We start from the raw sequence: 23,036 nt of genomic DNA on the forward strand, positions 1-23,036 counted from the left end.
CGCTCACAGTCCCGCGTGCACACCCTCCCAGGGCTGAGGGCGCTCAGCCACGCCAGTTCTAACCAGTTATAGCACCAGAGTGCTTTGGGGCCAGGGTTTGGGTCTCCTGTGGAAGCTTCCATCACCCGTGTCCCCTCCCCAGTGTGGCTCCCACAAAAGTAATCTGCTGTGAGTGAAGCGCTCGGTTTCCTGCCCTCTGCCCAGGACTTCCCTGCTCCTCCCGGCCGGCCCGACCTTCCCTTTCGCTACCCTTACTTCCAGGAGATCTCGGAGCCCGAGAGTGCCTTACCACGGCGCTTCCTCGGGCTTCCTGCACCAGCACTCTGGTCCTTGGGCTCCTTGGTGCTGAGGACACCTATCGAGTTCCCAAAATCAGAAAGCGTGAGACATCCAGAAATGAAATGAGAAATACTTATATCATCTCCATTTTATAGATGAGCACACTGAGGTTCAGAGAGGTAAAGCACGTGGCCCCAGGCTGCACAGCAGAGCCAGCCACGGAGTCAGCCTGTTTCGCCGCCGGACACTTCTGCCTCCCCTGAGAGGGAAAGGGGAGAAGCACAGACTAGGAAAGGCTTCCATTCGGCATGATTTCTCTGAGCCTCTGGTGTGCTGAGCCGTGAGCAAAGAAGTAGATGTAGTTGCTGCCCCAGGTGAACTCACAGCGGCAGACTCATTGAACATCAAAGTGGGAAGGGATCTCGGGGCTGTCGTCCAAATTGGGACACAGAGAGTGCAGAGAAACACCTACAAAGGGAAAGGGACGCACACCTTTGCTCGCGTACAAAAATAACATAAAACACACAAGTCAGCAGCTGGACGCGGGCCCTGAACAGCCGGTTACAGCAAACACGTGTGTGGGGCGCTGCCACAGGCCGAGGCAGGGTCCTCGTCCTGCCGCTGGAGGGGGACGTGCAGGGGTAGGAAACCGTAGGACGTCGACCAAGAGCACTGACTGCCTTTGAGAAGGAACGAGCGGGAGAGAAGTGTCAGGTAAGGGCGAGATGCTATGGGGTGTGTCCCAAACTCCAGTGGGGGTTATCAGGAAAAGCTTCCTGGAAGAGGGGGGCATTTGGGTTGGACTGGAGAAGAAGACTTGGGTCAGCAAGTGAGGAGACAGAATGAACAAAAAATATTTGTAGGGCGAGGTAGAAAAGAAAGAGCGGGTTAACTTTGGGGTTCAGTTCAATTCAGCAGGTTGAGAGTCTCCTAAGAGCTGGACATCCTTGCCAAGCGTAAGGATGGATTACAAACGGCGTCTGTCCTCAGGGCTTGTTAGTCATGGGGCACACAAGTACTCTGGGAGCTCAGGGCAGGGCCTCGGCCCAGGAGGAAGAGGGGGGAGCCAAGTGGCAGGGGAGGGGAGCATGCAAGGTGGAGGGCTGGGGCCGGAGTTTCTGGAGGATGATGCGGGAGCAGCAGTGAGGTTGGGCAGGACCTGAGCTAATTTGAGCTTCCTCTGAAGTCACTGGGGAGCTATTGATGGTTTCACACAGGGTGGTGGCGATAGTAGACTTGTGTCTTAGGAAGATCGTTCAGGCCACTGTGCGGAGGGTGGATTTAAGGGGCACAAGCTGGGGGCAGGGGAACCGGTCAGGGGTGGTTGCCATAGTCCAGGGGAGCAAAGATGGGGCTTCAGCAGCGGGAGTAGGTTGCTGGGGGCAGGCATGACCGAGCTGTTTAGGAGGGGTGTCCAGCACCAACTGGCACAAGGTAAGGGAGGAGGGGACTGTGGTGAGTGCCCGATTGGAATGTGGGTGAGAAGTAGCCGAGTCAGTGAGCAGAGGGACCAGGACACCAGGCTGAAGGTGCTCGGGTCCCGGCGGCCACAGGGCTGGAGCCAGAGTCCCAGCTCTCACGACTGAGCCTGTCTCACATGCTGGTGAATGCTCCCTGGAGCCCCTGGATGGGGGCCCTTGGCCGTTGTCTGGAGGTGGGGATCGGGGGCAGGACTGGGTGGGGGGGCTATGCACAGGTGTGACGTGTGGTTGGAGAGAGCATCTAGACTCTCTGTCTGGGGATTCCTGGGTCCCAGGGGCTCCGGCTCCCCGGGCAGCGCTAAACCCCACCCGCGGCCTCCAGGCGAGAGGACAGGCTGAATCCCAGCGCCCTCTGTCCTGACCACCCTGCCCTTCTGCAGAGAAAGGCTCGGAGGCCACCAGACAACAGGACAGTATTACTGATTACAGCAGTAGTCACTTAACTGTGAGAGACCACTCAGCACTCAGTGCAGAGCGTCCAAGGTTCGAGGGACCATCATGGTGGCAGGTGGGGTAGAGACAGCACCCGCGGAACCCAGAGAGCCCTGAGCTGTGCTCCTGGCGTTGCTGTCGACCGGCTCTGTGACTTTGGAGGATCCACATCGCCTCTCTGGGCCTCAGGTTCCCCATCTGTGAAACGAGATTGTCGGGTGACATCATCTTGTGGCCTCCTCCGGCCATAACACTGCAGGACGTGGGAATGCAGTAGGACAGCGGCTGTCCAGTTGGTCCATCCCTGCTCTCGCTATCTTCCCTCGTCCAAAATTTTACCTTCTCTTGATTCCCGAGAACGTGAGAGCAGGAAAGCCTCCTTCGTGTCTGCCTTCCCTTCCCCCTGCTTCAGCGTCAACCTGATGGCGGGGGACAGACATCTGCTCCGCATTGCTGGGAGCGGAGGCCCCTCCTCTGCCTTTGGTGCCCGTGGCTCTTCGATGGTGGGCGTGGGGGGCCTGGCCGGGTGGGGCAAGGGGCCCACAGGCAGCCCGGTGCGGCTGTCAGGTCTGCTCACACTCACACTCCGTGCCCCTTCGGTCTTCCCGCCTCTGAGCCTGTGCTCATGCTGTTCCCTCTGCCTGGAAGGGAGGCCTTCTTGAAGCAGGGGAGACACCACAGCCCCAGCTCTGGCTCCTGTCCCCAGCTCCCGTCACCCACAGTCCGACGATAAGCCGTCATATGAAGGGTCACACAACAAATAACCTGCAGGGGCAGAGTTGTCATCCGCGGAGTAATGGCCGCGGCTCGTATTTTAAAGTACTGACCGTGCGTGCATCTCATTTCTTGCTCACAACTGAACGCTGCCAACAGCCACCCCGGGCCACAAGGGAACCCGTGCTGGAGCAAGGCCCTCCGCTTTGGGGCCCATGCCCTAATCAGGCTCCCGTCTTGCTTACTCTTCCCCCACGATGGGTGCAAGAGCAGTCTTCCTAACGTCCACCCGTCAGTGGCCCCCATGGTCCAGAGGATGAGCTCCAGACTCCTCAGAATGACCTTGGGTGGCCGCCCCCACCGCGACCCCTCCAGGATTCTGACTTTTCCCGCCGTCTGGTGACGCGGCCGAAGACCATACCCCCGGCTCCCACACTCTCCCGGCCGCCAGGCCCGCTGATCCTGCGTCCTCCATGCAGTTCATACCTGCTCCGTTTCCCTTTATCCACCGTCTCCGTCCTACATCCTCATAATTTCTCTCGAGGAGCCGAGGCACAGCGCCCCGCGGTGCCGGCCCCCAGCTGATGGAGGGGCGGTCTACCTCATGCTTCATTACTCCTCTCCAACTGTGACAGTCCCAGCCCGTCCCATGACCCACAAGCAGGACCAACCTGCTGTGTTCTCTCTCATCAGAACCACGTGCAGATGCCCCGTCCACCAAACACCCTGCCTCTGAGCCCTTGCTACGTTTGTGCTCTTCCTGTGGGAAGTCCTCCACCCCCACGGCGAGGCTCCCGTCTTCTGCTTGGGGACCGCCTGCCACTTTGCAGATCTTAGCCTCAGTGCTGGCCTCTCTGTGAGGCCTCCCTGGTCGCCAGCCCACCCCCACCCCCCACCAGGCCAAATGGACTCTTTCTCGCTCTCTGTGCACCCGTGAGGTCCCGTCCGTATTTTACCATTGTGCCTAAAACCCCCTGCGGCATTCACACGTGACAGTCTGTTCTCCCGGGTAAGTTCCCTGGGGAGCAGGAGGCCGGTGGGGTCCCACTGCGGGCCTCCAGCCCCCAGCATGGTGGCTGACGCTGGTAGGGTAAAGGTGTGTGACATGTAGAGGGGGTGAGTGAACGACCTGCCACAGCCTGACCCAGTCCACCTGTCCTGTCATGTCCCATAAGCCATAAAAATGCAGCACCTTATAATTGCCAAGCACATGTCCTTAGCAAGTACACTGAAGGGGATTATCACTTTTAATCCTGACCATCCTGCCCTTCCGCAAATACCCAGAGCTCCAGTCACGCCAGACTATTCCCCACACACACCACACACTTCCCTGCCTTTGTCCCCGACGTTCTTTGTGCCCAGAATCGCTTCCCCTCCATATCTGCTGGTGCGAGGCTTCATCTTGCCCCTTACACAGTCTCTGCCCAGAGTCCCTCTCTCCTCTTCCCACCATCAGAATTAATCATTTCTCTCCTAAACCGCAAAGCCGATGACTGGCCTGAGCCTTATCTCTAACTAAAGCTATTTATTATAAATGCCCCAAGAGCAAGGCTATGCCTTATTAATCCCCTTATCTCTGCGGTGCTTGGTAGAAATTCTGGCGCACAGTAGGTCCCCAAGACTTGTTGCTGAGTAGTGTGGAATAGAATTGAACTGAACTGTTTAGCCTTCAGAGTTCTTCCAGGTTTGGAGGGAACCAGAGGCAGAAAGCAGTCCGTGCAGGAATGGGTTGGAGCCTGGGGGCCTCAGTGCGACAGGAACCCTTCCGCCCAAGTCACGAGATGTCTTACGTGGATGTTGGTGGAGGCACCCTAGTTACTATTAATGAATTTCTGAGTATCCCGAACAGCGTGCTGAGTGCTGAGTGGTGCCAGGAGCTCCCCATGACGTTTCCTACGAATGGCTCTTAGAGCCCCGTGGGTCCTCGGAGAACCCACACCATCTCGAGAGGTGGAAGGCGCCAAACAGGCATCCGGTCTGGCCCGTGCACTTCACGGATGAGGCATCGGGGGCCCAGGGAGGGAGGAAACGGCAGAGCTGGAGTCGGACCCGGTTCTGGTTTCCAGCCGATGTGTTTTCTGCTACCATCTCTACTAAAGTCTGCCCCACACCAAATTGCCGTGAGCGTTCCTGGTCGTCCCTCTTCCTCCGTTCTGTTCAATTCAACAAATGTTTATTGTATCGAGTATCTCCTGCAGAGAGGCCCATGCGGGGCGGCTGGGCCTAGACAGACGGGAGGACGAGGTTCCTGACAGTCTGCTGCCTGCACTGTGGGTGGAGGTGGGTGTGAAGGGGTGCACGGGGGGCCTCCCTCGAGCAGAGCGTGTCCCCACACCAGTGGGCTCTCATGCGGCCGCCTGCTCCAGCCGCCCACCACTCCAGGATCCCCCTGGTAAGACGGGCTCTGGAAGATGGGGCTGGTACTTGCCGCCGGGCCGCCTGCCCTCCCTCTGAACCAGTGGGAAGGGGACGCCCAGTCCGGTTGGTCGGCCCACGTCCAGAAGGTGGGAGCAGGAGAGGACCCAGGCTTGGGGAGGGGAGGGAGCCTCTTCCCCTTCCTTCTGGAAGAACACAACTCACGTCCTGTGCTTTTGCGGCTCTAACAGAGCTGGGGTTTCAAGAGACAGAGGCTGGGAGACCGGGGGCCCTGAAGGTGGTGTCTGTTGAGAAGCCGAGGAGGAGCCCCGTCCGTCTGTCAGCAGCCTGGGCTCCCCCAGCCCCTCGGCAGGAGCGGCCGCCCCTCCCTCTGCGCTGGCTGCCCAAGCACCATCTCTGGAGTGCCAGCGCGCTGTTCATTTGTGGGCCTTGCAAATACTTCATTGGCATCTCGTGGTGTTGAAAGTCACGTAATTATGAGCAGAATTTATATGTTGCCAGGGCTGCCGGGGTGCCCTCCCCGCGTCTCCTTCCAGGCACTGCAAATACTGAAGGCTGGCTTAGAAAAGAATCAAACCTACCCGCCTTTATATCTATGCACCCTGTAGATAAGGTTTAATTGAAAATTGTTTCTTCTGTTCCCTCTGCCTAATGAGAAACTGCCCACATTGGCCCTGTGGCACCCGGACCAGAGGCCAGCGCCTGCAGGCGAGAGCGGGGTGGGTCCCGCGAGGGGCTGCCAGCGACTCTGGCCGCCTCCCTCTCCCACATGCACCTCCGGGCCTTCTTACCGAGTCGGCGCTGTCCCTGGTAGGCAGGGCTGTCCCTTCCCTCCCTCCTTCCTCCCGACCCGGTGGCGGGCGTCCTGCAGTGGGGGCAGGACCCGTGGCCTGGAGGCAAGGGGCTGGGTCCTGGGCTCAGCCTGCCCTCTCCAGGGCCTCCTGGACGGTGGGAGAGGCAGGGGTCAGCCTGGCTGCCCGGCCAGGCAGGCCTGGGGCGGGGGTGGGGGCTGCCCCCGGCCTCCGCCCTCAGCCACCCTCTCAGCCCCGGTCACATGTCCTGCTGTCACATGTGGATCTAACAATAACTCCCCGCCCGAGAGCAGGCGAGAGATTCACTTCCCAGCTCCAGCGGGCGGCTGTGAAATATGATTCCTGAAGTGTTAATAATGCATCACGTTTGGATAGCACTTTACATCTTGCTGAGCGGCTGGCTGGGCTGGGGGGCTGGCTACCGGCTTCGCTGCAGGGCTCCTCAGGACCACGGGGCTGCTCCCTGGTGCCTCAGTTTCTCTTTCTGAAGCAGCGAAGGAGAGCTTCAGACTTGGCCTCCTGCCAGGGCCTGGAGGTGCCTCCCCTTCCAGCCCCACCCCTCCCTCGTCCCCACCTGCACCTCTCCTGCATCGTCCTTCTCCCGGGAAGCCCCCAGCACTCCCGCTGTCACTCATCAGACCCTCGTCACGTGCCTGGTGTCGGCAGAGGTGACACCGCCTTGGGGGCTCTGCGGCTTGGTAGGGGCGTGTGTCCCGACCCCACCCTCCCCTCCGCTCCTGGGGGCGGGGTGTGGGCGGGCTGCCAGGGCTTCCGGGGATCCCAGCTAGCTCACTTCTGTGGACCTGGAGGGGAGCTGTCTTTGGTGGTCTGCTCGGAGCCAGTAGGCCTTCCAGGTCCTGGACCTCCCAAGAACCGGAACCTTCAGCCTGCCCACTGCAGCCCCTGTGCCTTTCACACGTGCCTATGAAAGGACCCCCATGTCTTCATTGCTTCCCGGGGCTTCCCACAGACCTAGAATACTCCCCTGTCCCTGTCACCGAGCCCTTTTCCACCTATCGCTCCAAAGGCTTGGGAAATCTCTCCATCTCCCAGCCCACATCCACAGTCACCACTTCCAGGAAGCCCGCCAAGAGTAATCAGAGGGAAAGAGAAGACGTGTAGTGTTAGGACGGGTTGCCCCATGTTCCGCCGCTACTCCCACCCCTGACCTGCTGGAGAACCAGGTACTGCCCTCTCTGCCGCATCGGCCCCTGAAAAGTATGTGGGAATTCTGTCTCCGTACAATTGTATTCATTTTTAGATCTGGATTTCTGGTTTCCGGAGGCCCTGCCCTACCACCGTCTTCGCAACAGCTCTGGACCTCAGTGTCCTCATCTGCAAACGAGGCCATCGGAAAGGTGGTCACCAGGGCTTTACTCTTTGATGACACTCCTCCTTCCAACAATTCCCTGGTGAATTGTTAGGCAAAGAGAAGAAGCCCTTTGATAAGCACGTAATTGCCTTCCAGCTGATCGATGCCTTCGGGCAAGCGGGGCGCTGTGTTTTCGGGGGCAGGAGGCTTGCCTGTGCTCTGTGATGTCTTCCTCCGCGGCTCCTTGGCCGGTGGGTCTGGCCCCCGACTGGAAGCGCCCTGAGGCGGGGGGCTGGGGAGCAGGGACGCTTGCCTGCCCCCCGCCCTCCTGACTCCTCTCACTTCTCACTTCCTGGGGAGACAGTTCCTCCCGAAGTTTTCCCGACGGGTTGCCCTGCCGCTCCTGTTCAGCTGACACTGAGCTGACGAGTTATTAAAAACCCTTCATTATTATTCTGTGCTGTCTCTCTCCCTCCTCCCTCCCTGCCCTGCCCCAGGCTTGCGAGGCCCATGGCTGTCACTGAGAAATGCCTGGAGGCCCCCAGCCAGGCAGGGCAGCCTTTTCCACCCCCCCAAAGTGCGCCCCCCCGGAAGCAGCAGTAGGCCGGAGGCAACGGTTCCCGACCAGGCCCGGGGACTCTCGCACCTGGGTTCCCCATCCTGTTTTGGCAGAACTCGGGGAGCTGCTGTGGGCATGTGGATGCTCAGGGTTCTTTCTATCAAGACATGGTTAGAGCAGAATCTTGGAGACACTTCCGAGGTGTGCATGTTCCAGACGACATCTGGGACCCGATGCTTCCTCCCGTGGAGAAAGAGTGACAGGGCAACTCCATCATCCCACTGTCTGAGCTGGGGGTCCAAACCTGGCTCATCCATCACATGTGCCAGTAATCAGGTTTGGCTGCAGTAAGAACAGAACAGGATACTCCGCTCCTGTCCCAGCCTCATCCCCGGGGTCCTGGGAGGAGGAGGGGGGAGCAGGGCCCCACGGCAGAGGCCCTGCTCCTGAGTCAGGCAGACAGGCAGGGCCTCCAGGCATCTCAGCACCTCCACGGCACCCTCCCCACTGCAGGGCCGCCCCTGGGCACCCCACGAAGGGCCCTAGGCCCTGTGTCTGGGCCAGACATCCAGGGTCAGCCGTGCATGGGAAGATGTTCAGACTCCATTCACGTTGTCCGTGGATTTCTGTCTGCTCAAGTTCCCTCTCGAGATCGAACTCACTCTTCCTGGGGGCTTGGCATCAGGGTCCTCTCGTCCTGAGCCTCAGCCTTGTTCAGCCCCTCTTCCGAGGGCAGAAAGCTCTGGGCAGCGGACTTCCAGACAAGAGTAAGCATCCATAAGTAGCCCGAGAATTTGGGTGCCTACATTCCCACCATGACTTGGTCCCAGGTTGAGCTGACGCCTTCTTTTGCCCGAAGCATTGTCACCACCTCACTAGAGGTATGTGGCAGAAACAAACCGAAGCCATCAAGCTCCTCTTCATGCAGCCTTCTGTGGAGCTTTATGAGCACCTCCATCGGGGACATGCTCTTGGCTTCTCCTCTGCGTCTGGCTGGTCCTGAGGTGGACACAGAACATAGATCGAAGAGACAAGTGAGCAAGGAGTTGAGAAGGGCTCGTGTGGGAAGCTGAGGAGGGCACAGACCAGGCTGGTTTGGGTGGGATGGGATGGGGAAGGCAACACTTCCGTTACAATCCCTCTGGAAGGACTGCCTGGAGGAGGAGGATGTGAAGGATGCTAGGAGATGGGCGGGGTCACAAGCAGTAAGTGAAGCTGCATCAGGGACAGTGGCCCTCAGGACTGGGGTGAGTGCCACCAGAGCCGGGGCTTGGGGCTGACCCCGGCTCAGTGCGGGCACTGGGGTCAGCAGGGGGGTCAGGCCTGAGAGGGTTACCGTTAAGGGTAGGGGTTCACGTTTGGTTTATGCGCTCATTGATTCAATAAACCTCTGTTGATGACTTTACTTCTGCTGAGCAGGCACTGAGGGAATTTGAGATGCTGGCCTTCTAGAAGCTGGGTTCTAGTTGGGGTTCGGGGTTGAATGGCTGCTGGGATTAGGTTCTGGTTGGGACTAGTGTTGGTGTTGAGTTGGGTTGGGGGTCATGTGTGGAAACGAACACAGCCTGGTGTGAGGCTTCTCCTTCCTCCCAGGCTCTGCTCCTGGACCCTCCCTCCCATGGTCACCCAGGCTCGTCTCTGCTGCCCGAGGCCCCCCTGGATGGACTGGAATCTGTTTAATGACAGCAAACATCTGCTAGCCCTCCCAGTATCAGCCCTGGCTCCTCGCCTCCAGCCCCTCCTTCTGCCTTCCCTGCATTCCTGCCGCGGTGGGCCGACTCCCACTCCCTGCTGTCCCCCAGCTCAGTTCTGGAGCCTCCGACCCTTGCTCCTCCTTCTCCGTCTCCCTGTCCCGGTCACTACAGGTGAGCCACCCCCTCCCTGCACCACTGCCCACCTGCCCTGGGCTCTGTCCTGTCTTCTGTGCTTGGCACCTTTCTGTCTTCCATGCAGTTGTCAGGGTTCTGAGCAACATCACTCCCTCCCTGCCTCCTTTGGTCCATTTTCCAGGGTCCTCCAGTCTGCCCTTCCTCCTGCTCACTGCATTCGGAGAACCTTCTGCCACATCCCTCCCTTTCCCTGGAGAAATCTCTTCTCACCGCCCGTCATCAGTCCCATGGGTCAGATGCTCATAGGACACCTGCCCCTTCCAGCAGCCCAGCTAGGAGCCGGTGGTTTTGTTAGGAGAAGTCATTTCCATGGGATACGAGGTGTCAGGGACTGCCGGAGGGGGAGCACAGAGTAGGGACGTGTCTCTCCCTCCCTTGATTCATTCCTGAGGGAAGCAGTGAGCCCCCCCAGGTCATCCTTCCCCTCCCTCCGTTAGCCGAGATGTCAGGCGGTGGCCCCATGAAGTGCCAGGATTCCAGGAGAGGCTTGGGAAGGAAGGTCTAGAATTACCTGAGCAAAAGCCGGACTGCTCCCACTGCCACCTTCCATTTCGGAGAATCTGCACACAGACCGGCTGAGGGCTGGGTTTCCAGGGGCCTCTCTGTGCCCCACTGTCCTCCCTGCCCTCCGCCCCCTCCTCTGTCTTTCCCTCGCTCTTGGAGGCCTCCTGTGCTCCCATGAGAACCTCCTCCCACCCACCCCATCCATCCTTGGGAGGACGGCGAGCTTGATTGGCTCTGATATCCAGGGGAGGCATAAGAGGCTTGTTGGAATGCACGGCGCCCCGTCCCCCTCACAGGGAGATAATCGAGGGGGAATATTGGCTCATCCAGGAAACGAGGTGCTAAATTTGTTGTGAGATTGGTGTCACAAGCAATCAAAGGGAACTTCTCCCCATTGAGGGCTGGGCAGCGAAATGAGGAATCATTAGGTTATTGCAGAGACCAGGGACAGCGGAGGTGGAGGAAGGAAAGACCCCTCCCCTTCCCATTCCCCGGGCGGGGGGGCAGCACAGGGAGATCAAAGAGGGAAGGAGAGAATCAGATGCAGAGAGGGTGGGAAGGAAGAGGCAGGCTGCTTTCTCCAACAGTCCCTACACCTGCGTGTCTTACCCTCTTTGCCCCGGAAGCCATCAAGCTCCTCTTCATGCAGCCTTCTGTGGAGCTTTATGAGCACCTCCATCGGGGACACGCTCTTGGCTTCTCCTCTGCGTCTGGCCGGTCCTGAGGCGGACACAGAACACAGATCGAAGAGACAAGTGAGCAAGGAGTTGAGAAGGGCTCGTGTGGGAAGCTGAGGAGGGCACAGACCAGGCTGGTTTGGGTGGGATGGGATGGGGAAGGCAACACTTCCTTTACAGTCCCTCTGGGAGGACTGCCTGGAGGAGGAGGATGTGAAGGATGCTAGGAGATGGCGGGGTGACTGGCATGTACACAGGTTGCTCCCTGCTTTCTGTTAAATACCCACCTCCTTCAGAGCTGCTCTGGCTTCCACATGCTTCAGGGTCCCAGGAAGAGTTGTCAGTATGCACAGCCTCGAAGAGAAGGTCTCTCCACGGACCCTTGCCGTGGACTCCAGTTGGCCGTCACTCCTGCGTTCCCCGCCAGTGTCCTGTAAACTTCCGGGATGAGTGGCTTGGGTCTCCCCTTCCCCTGTTCTTGGGCATGTGTGTCCCAGGTGACAAGCGAACTGAAGCAGGCAGGACAGGAGAGATCAGGAGCAGACAGAGCCCAGAGTTTGCAGCCCCGGAGGCCCGTCTCCACTGAAGGCCACCACATTGGGACCCTATTGGGACCCCGCTCCCACGGCCGTTAATTACAGAGCCTGCGCCTCTGGGCTCCCTTGGCTCCCGCAGCAAATTAACATTCCGTGCCCCTCGCACGCGGAGGATGAACCAAGTTAGATGGATCGATTCAGCAGCCGGTTGGAGCTGCTTTACTTTACACAGGATTGATCCAGGCGACCCCGACTCGGGGCCTCCAGAAGCGCCTTTGCGGGAAATCTTTTTAATGGAGATTAATTGGAAAAGCCTAGAATGTCCTAGTTGTGGCTACATATCAACACTCGTGTAGAGATGTACAGTAACAGAAGCAAGTGCACAAGACACGTGAACGCAGACCAGGACACACGTAACCCCCAGCACGCGCGCACACGCACACCGAGTAGCTGCCTTGCACTTCCCGACACCCGGCGGGGCTGACGCTCTGCAGAGCGGCATCTCGGATCCGCCACCGGGTCCACTTAGGTCTTTCTGAATCTAGACCTCTCTTTTGTCTCTGTCCAGTCTCTCTCAACAGTGTAGAAGTTTCTGGAGGGAGGGGAGAGGAATGCCCAGTGTTTAATTTTTAAAGAGATAGAACCTTAGTTCTGATTTCTTTCTGTGCCTGAATTCCAGCCACTTCCAACTGCTCACTGGTCTTTTATGCATCCCCGTCTTGGCTCAGGCTGTTCCCTTTGTCTGGATGCCCTCCCCCAGTTCCCTGGCTATTGAAACCCTCTTGTCGTCAGGGCTCAATGCACTTCTCAGTAAGTGTATATTTATTGAATATCCGCTGTGTGCCAGGCAAGGCCTCCAACGTCCAACCTGTATGAGTGGAGGAGGCCAGAGCTCACGAAGGCCGACGCGGTGTGGGTCTCGTCCCACAGGAAGACCGGTGTGCAAGTCAGATGTGTGAAAAATGCAGTGTTTTCAGTGCTCTAAGGTACTTCCCTGCCTGTCTCTCCTCCATCGTCATGCTGTGCTGCCCACATGGTCGGATACGTCTCCTAGACTGTAAGCTGGGTGGCAGGACCAGCCCAGAGCCCAGGACGGGGCTTGCTACGCGGTAGACGCTAACGACACGTTTACGGAATGAGTGGGTAAATATTGAATTGACTTGCATTGACTTTGGGCTTAGTTGCTTTATCCGTTAATCGTTGATTCAGATACTCAAACAACAGGCATTTATTGAGCACCTACTGTGTGCAAAGCACTTTTGTACTAGTCGCTTTGGAAGGGATGTGCATGTAAGATTATATCTGTTGTCTCAGAGAGTTTACAACCTAGTCTTGTGGAAAAGGAGCCAGAATAAAATACAGTATTGCTATAGACTAAGCTACGGGTCTAAATCAACACGATTATATGTTCAGCCCCCATTGCTGACTTGTTGAGTTTCATGATTAATTGCCCTGGGACAGAAGTTTTCCTTATTATCTTTGACTTCCATCCTAGACCATTTTTTTGACCTGTTCTTTCTCTGTCCCTGTACTTTGTGCAGAATTTCTTCCTTTAAACTTTGGTACTGCAAACCATTTCAGTGCACCTTGACCGAACTGTTACGAATTGATTATTTGATAGGTGTGCGTCTAAGTGAGAGGAGAATGTATGAGGTGTGTGAATGGAATCCTAAAGCACCAGAACTGAAAGAGACCTTAAATACTACCCAGAGTCCTCCGGAATACTGCTGACAGGCAATCATCCACCCTTATCTGAACACCTCGAGATGGGGAGCACACGGCCATGTGCTAGCGGAAAGTTCTTCTATGGTCACTAATGTCGGGCGTGGGGGCTCGTAATGAAGGCCCAGGAGGGCTCCCGGGGAGACACCTGTGTCTGCCTAGTCAGCCTTTCTCAGAGACACTGGTGGGGAGCGGGGGCCAGGGTGGAGGCATCTGTCCGCGCCCTGTGTCTTCCGCCTGGCTCCTTGAGTCAGACAGTCCATCTGGAGGTGCTAGAGAAATCTGAGGTCATCTGTGATGAAGAGTTCCCGGCTGTGGAAGGAGATAAAGTCTAACTCCTGAATCTGCTGGGCTCTTTCTTTCTTTTTAATTTTGAGGGGAGGGGGGCATGAGGGGTGCAGGGATACGATAAAGCTCGTTCAACTTAGACATGGACAGGTGTCTTGAGGAGCCCCTCCCTGGCGAGAGAAGAGCGAGTGTTCTTCTGGCTCTCAGTGTCAGGGTAAGGGAGGGAATGTCCCCCTTACTCCTGCCTGTCCCCCTCCCCAGTCTTCTGGAGTTCTGAGTTGATGCTATTTATTCTGGACACCATTCCTGAAAGTGCCAGGAGCCACTCCGGAGAGGGTCTGGGGAGCAGCCTGCATTTCTTACTGGGCTTTGAGCCTGCTGGGGGGTCTCGGGGGTCCCATTCTGGCTGCTCTCAGATGGTACTCGGAAGGAGCCACGTTCATGAGAGGGTAAGAGAATGTTTCAGCCAGCAGAGGAGTAGAGCTTCTGCTTGTCCGTGGGGAGGCCCTGTGCCCGCGTGCCGGAGGGCCCCGGGGCAGGGAATGGGGTTGGACCCCAGGACCGGCAGGGTGGTGGGAGGTGAGGGCTGGCGCACCGACCCCCTCTGGCAGGCACCCCGAGGACGCCTGTGGAGGGAGCTGGGTGCTTCAGTCACTCGGGCCATCCTCTCTGTGGGGAGAGACCAGGCCTGGCCCTCAGCTGCCCCTGGAGTCACCTCATTCTCTCCTCCTCCCCCTCCTTGGCTAATCCTTTCAGAAATCCCTTCCCTTTCTCAAGGATTTTACTCCTTTCAGTTGACCTAAATGCTCAAGGCCTTCAGATGAGGCCGGAGGGTGGCCTTAGATCCCGCCCCTCGCCGCTGGCCCCAGGCCTGTGTCCTCTCCCAGCTGTCTCATGACTTTCTCCCACCCTCTCACTCCCCGGCTTTATCCATCTTCCCAGCCTCTTTTCTGTAACTGGCCTCTCGCTGCCCCTTTCCCTCCCTTCGTTTAGTGAAGGAGGGTTTCCAGGGAAGGACTGGCCGCCCCTCCTTTGCTCGGCCATCGTGCAGGACAAGCAGGGTCCGGGCGGCCTGCAGACGGGGCCTCGGTAGCTGGGAGGCTGGCTCAGAAGCCACCGGGGACTTGGACACAGGTCCACCCCGAATACCTGTCTCCTTTTCTGACCCTCGGTTTCTTCAAATAAAGGTGTTGGATGGTGATCACGGCCCTGTCCCGCTCTGACCTTTGGATTCTCTTTCTGGTGTAATTTTCTTGTTTCCCTTTCATGTCTTGTTCCCTTCACTCATGCCACAGTGACACCTCAGCTCCTTCCTTCCCGCACCTTGAAACATCCCTTCCTCCCCCCCCTTCCTGCCTCCGACTTCCTCTTCATCTGCCTTGCTCTCTGCTTTCTGTCCTGACCTCTGTCACTGTCCATGTCTCCGCTCCTTTTCCTCCCACTCTGGGGCTTGGGGGCTGCTGGAGGGCAGCAGGTGCAGGACCGGGGGCTGGGGGGCAGGGGCAGAGGGTCCGCTTCCTTCGCTGCCTTCCCCTCAGTTCCTGGTGCCTGGCCCCATCTCTTCGGCCTCTGGCTCTGTGGCCGTCCCGGCCTCTGATGTCCTTCTCCTCCCCTCTCTGTCTGTGCGCGTCCTCTTATCCTCTGTCTCCTATCAGAGCTAAGTCCTTGCCAGCCACCTGCCTCCTCTCCCGCACTGCCCTTCCCTTGCCCACTGAAGCCAGATTGAAATTCGGTTTTTCAGCAGAACGTCCACCCTCCCTGCCGTCCCCCTTCCCACTCCCGCTGTCATACCTGCTCCAGCCAACCCCACTTGGGCTCTCCGTGCCCTTGTCCTTCCCATAAAACATTCTCAGGGGCCCTGCCAGGGCACATTTGCATAGAGTTGTCAGATCAGGTCTGGCCCAGGTGTCACCGGGCTGGCAGGACAGAGGGGCTGGAGGTCCAAATGGGAGCGGGGGAGGGGGCGTGTTTCCAGCTGCACCTGCCAGTCTTTGTTAGTTCGGGAGCTCAAAGTCCTTGTGAGTGGGTCTGGGCAGGCAGGTCGCTTCAGAGACCAGGACTGCCTGCCTGCCCTCCGCCCTCCCTTTTCCCACCGTGAACCTAGGGGAGGGGAGGTAAGGAACACCGATGGGGAATGCCGTGCAGGGGAAGCAAGGAATGTCCTTCCTCCCCTCTGCTGGGTCACCATCTGGGTCTTCTGAGCCACTGTCCTCGTGTCACAAACCCACGGCCTCCCTCGGCACCTGCTGGGAGCAAGTGCCAGGGTGGCGCAGATGCACCCCACCCCCCACAGTCCACGAGGGACGGGCACAGGGCTGAGTCCTTGGAGGGTCTTTGAGGTCTGGCTGAGGCCAAGGAGAGCCGGCGAGGCCGTAGAATCTTAGAACATCAGAGCCAAAGGCCCTTAGGGGCCAAGTATTCGGCTCCCTCGCTTTATAGTTTAAGGAAGCTGAGACCCAGAGAAGTGAAGTGACCTCCCCAAAGTCACACAGCCAGATGGGGGCAGAGGCAGGACCACATAAGCCCCCATCTCGTGACTTCTGGCCCAGAGCGCAGCTGTCCCTCCCTGGCAGGTGGTGCTGGGCCCGTTCCCCTGCCTCTTTCAGATTTCTGTCCCTGCTTTTCTGTGACCAGTCCAGTGGCCCAGACCAATAAACTCATGTTCCCTGTCCCTGTGAGTACCAGCCGGGCCCCGGGGCCAGCCTCCACAGCCAGCCTTTGTGGTCTGCTCAAATGCAAGGAAACCAGGCCAGATTGTGGCCACTTGTAAAATCCCATCTGGTCCCTGGAAAGATTCCCCTTTGGCCGTCCCTACCATACCCTAGCCTTGGAGATGGGCATCAGGCTGGCTTGGCCAGGCAGGTCGGGGGGAGGGAGGAGAGACCAGTTCTATTGCCTGTGGCTTGGCGTCCAGGTGGGAAGGTGGGGAAGCTTGGTGGGTAGGTTGAGTCAGGACACTGAGGCCCCTGCTGCCCAGGGTGACTTTTTCACTTCCGGCCGTGAAATGGATCCTGGCCGGCAGCAGGGTTGGGTGGTGATAGACGGAATGTTTGCAAACTTGTCTGGGGCTTCAGCTGATGTCCGTATCACCTGGTGTCTACTCACACCTGAGGTTACCTGCTGGGAGCTTCCTGACCCCTGGTTCTTCACCTGTCAGAGCTTCTTGAAAGCCACACCACATTTCGACATTGTCTGATTCTGGGCTGGACTCTGTATGCACCAGGTCAGCAGAGCCCCAGCCCCCATGCCTGTCAGCCCCAGCGGTCTGGTCCCAGGGTCCCGAGCCCTCGTCTGTCTGCCTCTGTGTGTCCCTGCACACTGCCCCACCTTCTGTCTTTCTCCTCCGTGCCCTTGCGCGGCCCGCCCCAGCCAGCACCCCTCCTGCCCTCCCTCCCTTCTGCCTTCTCTCCTCTTCTATCAAAAGTGCAAATCTCCCTTTCTCCTCTCCTTTCCCCTCTGCTGGGCCAGCCTGGAGAATCGCAATCCTCTTTTCTCGGTGAGATGAGAGAAGTCAACGGGAGGGGCCCTCCCTGGCTGTTGTATTTTTCATAGAACAGGAAGGGAATGGCTGGGCTGGGGGAGAAAGTCTGGGGGGACGGGGGGGGGGTGGTGGCGAAGATGTGAGAGCAGGGAGGGGGGCAGCATGGTAGGAGGAGGGGTGGAGTGTGGAGAGATTTAGTTCCATCTGAAAGCTGTCGGTGCAAATCAAAGGCTTTCCTTTGAACCAGCAGCAATCTGGAGTGCAGAGCGTGGGGACTGCTCCGCCCAGGGGGCTCATTACTGCGTGTTTGATAAATCCGGGGAGACAGGGCCTGGCCTCCACCAACCCCTCTCCTGCAGCCTGGCTTCCTCGGCTTCCTCGTGGGCTTGGCCCCCGTCCCTCTCTGGTTCCTGGCTGGCCTGGCGGGCAGGGCTCTGGGAACATGACCGTCAGGGCACGAGTGCCAGGACACAGGTGCAGAATGCGGTTGTGTGAGAGCAGGTGTGCACACGTGTGTGCACCAGGGGATGTGTGTGCTTCCGTGTCACGGCGTGTGCGTGCCCACAAGACGTGCGTAGGGCGTGTCTGAGAATCTGTGAGCATCTCCGGCCTCTAGGATAGAGCTGGAGGTCACTTCTAGCTCTGAATCAGAAATGGGACTCGCCCTCTGTCCTCACCAGGCCCAGCGGGAACGGGGGATGACCCTGGGGCAGTAGGCCTCTCCTGGCCTAACTCTGGGGAGCAGAGCTGGAAGACAGTGTCCCCTGGGAGATGTGGGCTGAGGCGGGGAGGAGGAGAGGGTCTCCGAGGGGAGGGGGCAGCATCGAGGGGAGGTGCCAAGGTACCAGGGGACCAGTTTGCACAATGGCTGGTCTGGGCCGGGAGGTCCCGGTGGTGGTGAGAGGGGGGAAGACAGCAGTAGCCCGGCCGGTGCCGTGGCATTCTGGGAGCCAGGTGTCCTGGCCCCTGGCTTTGCTTACTGGCCCCAGTACTCACCAGTTGTGTGGCTGGAGGGAGGTGGCTCTTCTCCGAGCCTCAGATCCTTACTGGGGAGAACAATGGCCCTGCCTCATGGGCTGTCGTGTGCAGGAAGGGAGCTAGCCTCCGGGAGGTGCTTGGCCCAGCGACTGGCACTTCATAGGCAGGGGCTGTTTGTTACAGCTCCTGATGGTGGACGTTAGTGGCTGTAACGCTTGGGGTCTTGCGAGTCACTGAAACCTCTCTGGGTGCCACTGACGTCGTTCCTGCCTTGGGAACCACTCTCCCTCCATGTAAGGATATTCCGGTCGAGCTTCTCCTGCGGCTGGTGGCGGGAGAAGGCGAATGGCCTCGGGGTGCTGGCCAGCCCCAGATCGAGGAGACTGCCCTCCCCAGAGGCCAACAGGATTAAGTTGGAAGTCGGAGGTGTCCAGTGGGGACCAGAAGAGGGGGAGGGAGCCGTGAGTCCGGTGCCTCCAGGGAATGCTTCTTAGATGCTCCTGGGGCGTAGCACGGTGCCAAGAGCAGGAGCCCTGCTGCCGAGACGCCCCGAGTCCGTCCCCATCTCTGCCACTAAATAATGTCTGTATCTTAAGCACCTGGAGCCTCATTTCCCCTTTGTATAAAATGGACATAATAACCGCCCTGTGCAGTGGATTATGATGCTGGGAGTGATGTCTGTAACGCATCTGCCTGGTGCCTGGCAAGTAGCTGGCATCTTATAATTGGGAGTTATCATTATTAAGGGCCGCTGCTCGGATTGAGGGGACAAGAAAGGTAAATCAAAGTGTCTCTGTTCTCCAGGGGCTCCCAGGAGAGTGGGAGAGACAGAAATGCACACATGAGTAACTTTTAATTCAAAGCAGGCTGGGAGAAGTGCTCTAACCAGAAGCCCAAACAATGTGGGAAGAATGGGGGAGGGAGCTCTGACAAGTCTAGCCCAGGAGCTTTGAGTTCGGGTGGGGGGGGCAGGGAAGGAGAGGCGCGGGGAAGAGGCTGGGAATGGGGGTTTCTGCAGCTCTGACCCCTCCTCAAATTGTGCGAGAAGCGCAGAGCGCCCCCCCAGGACCCGCCTCATTTCTCCCCAGGGTCCCTCCGTGTTCCCCTTGCCCTCCCGACCCTGTTCTGCTGTTCACCTGCCCCCAAACCCTGGCTGAGCGTCCCGGGAGTCTCCTGTCCCGTGGCGCCCTGGAAGTGGGGGGCACCAGGAGTCTGGGACCCCAGCCTCACTGCTGAGTCTAAAGGGGAGACGTGCACCAGACATGGGGGTCCTGGCCCCATGGCCACGCTGGGTCCCCGCCCCCGCCCTCCGCCTCTCCCCCTCCATCTTCAGGACCTCGGCCTTCCTTCTCCTCTGCCTTGGCCTGTGGCACTCAGGGTCTTTGTGTCAGCGGGTCCTGCCTGCTGTCTTTCCCTCTGGATGCCTGTCTCGGGCCTGCCTCTTCCTCTCCTGGCCTCCTCCTCACCAAGATCCGCCTTGCCTGGTGCTTGTCCTCCAGTCTCCTCCGTGTCCCTGGCTCTCCCCGGCCTCCGCGTGGGTGTCTGGCTCTGTGCCCTGCCCCGACAGCCTCCCCTCAGGCTGTGTGGCCCTGTGCCTGCGGCCGCGTGTCCTTCCCCGCCTGTCTTCGTGATGGTTGCTAAGGCTTCCCCCGCACCTGTAACTGCGTCGGAGGACAGGGAGGCCACGGATCAAAGCCTGTGGGAATTCACTTGGGAGCCCACCCGCAGATTCGCACTGGCCCCAGGCTGGAGCTGCCGGGCAGGGCGGGCGAGGCTGGACAATGGTCGGGGTCTGTCTGCGGTCAGGCTCACCCGAGTCCCCTCCCACCGCCGTGGGCCATGCCCCTGCATTTCTGTTCCGCGCTGGCTTTATTTCCTGCGAGCGGGGCGCGGGCCCAGGCGGGACTGCAGTCTGCCCCCCATGCCCCCCGCCCCCAGGCTGCAGCGCGGGCTGGGCTCTGCTCGGCCACAGCTGGTGGAGGCCTATGTGTGTGTGTCCTTGATAGGCCACCGGGACTGGCTCTGGGTGCCTTTGTGACATGCGGGGGCATCCCCAGTACCTCCTTCTTTGTCGCAATGCCACCAGGACGCGTCTGCCCTTTTGCTGTGGTGCCCTGTCCAGTGTCAGTCCCTCACTGCTCACTTTCTAGGCTTCCCCTCAGCGATCCCATCATTGCATCAGAACCTTGGGTCCTGCCTCCTTACCCCTCCCAGCTCTAGTCCACACTCCCTCCTCCAGGGAGCCTCTCAGGACTGACCGCGCCCTGCCCAGCGCTGTTCCTGTGCCTCTGCAGGGAGAACCTAGCCTGTCCCTCCACGACCCTGCCCTGTCTGTGCGTCCGCTGGAACCTGGGAGCCTGACCAGGGCAGGCGAGCTCTGCCCTCTGCCTCCTTTCCTTGACTGGGGGACGGTGGGGGTGGGGTCACAGGGCAGGATCTCTCACTGCTTCAGAACACCTGCCGTGGGCCTGACAGCCGGGCCCCACGCTGGGTGAGGGGCCAGAGCTCTGAGGCACACAGCCTGGACTCGAGTCTCCTGGGCTCGGGGCAGGGACGGGCAGTGCCGCAGGGGCCATAGGATCGCAGAGGTGAGAAGTGAGTAAAAGGGGCTCTCAGGGCTCATGGGAAGTCCAGGAAGACTTCCCAGAGGAAGTAACTCTTCGAATCCCGAGGGAGTGGGGGCAACAGTGTCTCCCCACCGCCCCCCACCCCCCAGAATGGGCTGTGCAAGGCCCTGGAAGGGGGGCAGAAGCCTGGGGTGTGCAGAGAGGAGTGGAGCCTGTCTCAGGCCCGGTCTTGACTGCAGGGGCTGTGGCGGGGGGGGAGGGGGTGGGTGGGAAGACTCGCTTGTGATTTTTGCAGGGTCAGGATCTAGGGGCCTTCCCATCGAGTACGATTCCCGAGACCTCTTCATTTTCCCTGCTCTCTGGACTCTTCAGTCATTGCTTTCACGTCGTCTCGATGGCTACTGCCTTCTCTGTCATGTCCTTGCTCGGGTTTCCAGGGGCACCGCTAACCATCTAGCTGCCCGGGACAGATAAGGGCCATAGTTGCCAGTTAGTGGGCACAGGCAAGGGTTTGTACCAGGCCGGTCATACCCCTCATCCCGTTAGCCTCCAGGGAACCCGGGAGGAGGGCATTATCACACCCCGCAGTACCAGTGAGGAAGTGAGGCTCTGAGAGGGACTTGGCCAAGGTCACGGTTAGGAAGCGGCAGAGGCATTATGCAAGCCTGTCTGCTCCTACACCTGTGCCCCTGAAAGGGCCCCGCGGTCCTTGTGCAGACCCGTCACGTACAGGCGAGCGGGCTGGGGAAGCTGCAGTGCGCCTCCGTCCTGCCCGCTCCCCATCTCTGACTCTGACCACAAGGGCTCCCCCCATCCTGCCCGCTCGCTCCCCGTGGACAAAGAGCAGCTTCTCAGTGTTTGCTGGAGACTTCGCCGGGAGAACAGGGTGTCCGGGTCCCATTTCCACGCTCAGGAAAGCCGTGAATACGAGTCCCATCTCTGGGCCGGGGTAACGGGCCACCCCACCCCCAAGCCCTTGACTTGGGCTCCGGGGCCATGGGAAGGACAAACGTGCATGTGGGGGGCTTGCAGTGTGGAGCAGCCCTGGAGAAGGCGCAAGGATATGAATACATTTGAATAATAATGAGGGCAATGCCTGAATTAACAATGCTGGCTGCCCACCTGACCCACCCCTCCCCCAGGATCCGGGCACCTGCTGCTGGAGTCCCGGGAAATGTGGGTGAACCTCACCCTTGGCTTCTCTGGGAGCCACAGACGGCGGCCAGGTCAGCAGAGTTGGGGGTCGCTAACTTCCTGGATTTGCACAGTTAACCGAGAGGGAAGAGGCTGCCTCGTGTATCAAATCATACGCTGGCCGTCATTCCCAGCCCTGCCCCCTCTCTCTTGGTCCCCTTTGTGTGCAGCAGACAACGTGGACGTCAAATGTCCAGGGAGACTCAGAGGGAGGAGATCGCATGGCCCTTGGCTGTAGGGGAGAAGCTCCTCTTCTGTTAGAACGGACAAGGCAAACACCTCCCTTCACCGGCTGCATTCTACCCCATGATAAAAACACGGGCATAAACTCTTAGAGTCTGGGACAGGAAATGCATGGATAGAGCTGTGATGGCAGGACTGGGAGATGGGACAAGCTGTGTCTGTCCGAGGAGCTAAGGGATCAATCCAGGAGGGCTTCCTGGAAGAAGGGAATGTGGGGCCAGTTTGGAAAGAAGGGGAGACATGGAGCGGGAGGAGGAGACAGAAGGGAGGGGACAAGACCTGGGGCCTATCTCTGGTGGCTTAGAGGGAGGTCTCAGAAGGGGGGGACAAGTTCCCTCTGCTTACACACTGGAGTGATCAGAGACATTGTGGAAAGGGTTGGATTTGGGGATTGTGGTCTCTGCAGAGACGTGGGAGCTGGAGAGGGAAAGAAGAGGGAGGAGTCCCCTGAGCTGTGGGCAAAGCGATTTCGGTCACAGTGGTGTGACAGATTGGGGATGAAGCTAGGAAGCCCCAGACCTCTCCCTCTGCCACCTCCCCCCCTCCCACAGCCTGCCCCACCCGCGGGACCAGGGCTGGCTCGCTGGGGGTGGGGGCCGGGGGTTGGGGCAGCCACAGTCCAATTCCCTGCTCCATTTAGGCTCCACAATTAAAGGCAATTACTCTGCAGCTCTCTAATCAAACGCTCCCGGCCGGGCTGCCAGCCGGGCTGCCATGTGTGGCTCAGCAGCCGGAGGGAGGGACGAGCAAAGTCACACGCACGCCTGGCTCCCACCGCGTGGGCGGCGGGGCGCGGGCCAGTGTGTCCGTGTGTGCCCACGCGTGCCCCGGAGCTCGGGGGCAAGGGGCGGACGTGCGGGACGCGGCGGGTGTGCCAAGAAGCGGGCTCCGAGGTTTGCTGGTGGCACTCGGAGCCCCGGGAAGCCGGTGTTCAGCCATGTGAGGTGCCTGCCCGGGGAATCTGCCCTGTGTGCCCACTGGGCACGGCGTGG

General features: G+C 59.3%; 1 protein-coding gene across 1 annotated transcript in view; it reads left to right on the forward strand.

The window, feature by feature from the left end:
- The window catches only part of KIRREL1 (kirre like nephrin family adhesion molecule 1), an 85,062-nt gene that overhangs the window by 45,476 nt on the left and 16,550 nt on the right, over positions 1 to 23,036 (forward strand). The window lies entirely within an intron of this gene.

Source organism: Mirounga leonina, unplaced genomic scaffold (genome assembly GCF_011800145.1).
Source record: "Mirounga leonina isolate KUSES-001 unplaced genomic scaffold, KU_Mleo_1.0 Mir_154, whole genome shotgun sequence".
NCBI lineage: Eukaryota > Metazoa > Chordata > Mammalia > Carnivora > Phocidae > Mirounga > Mirounga leonina.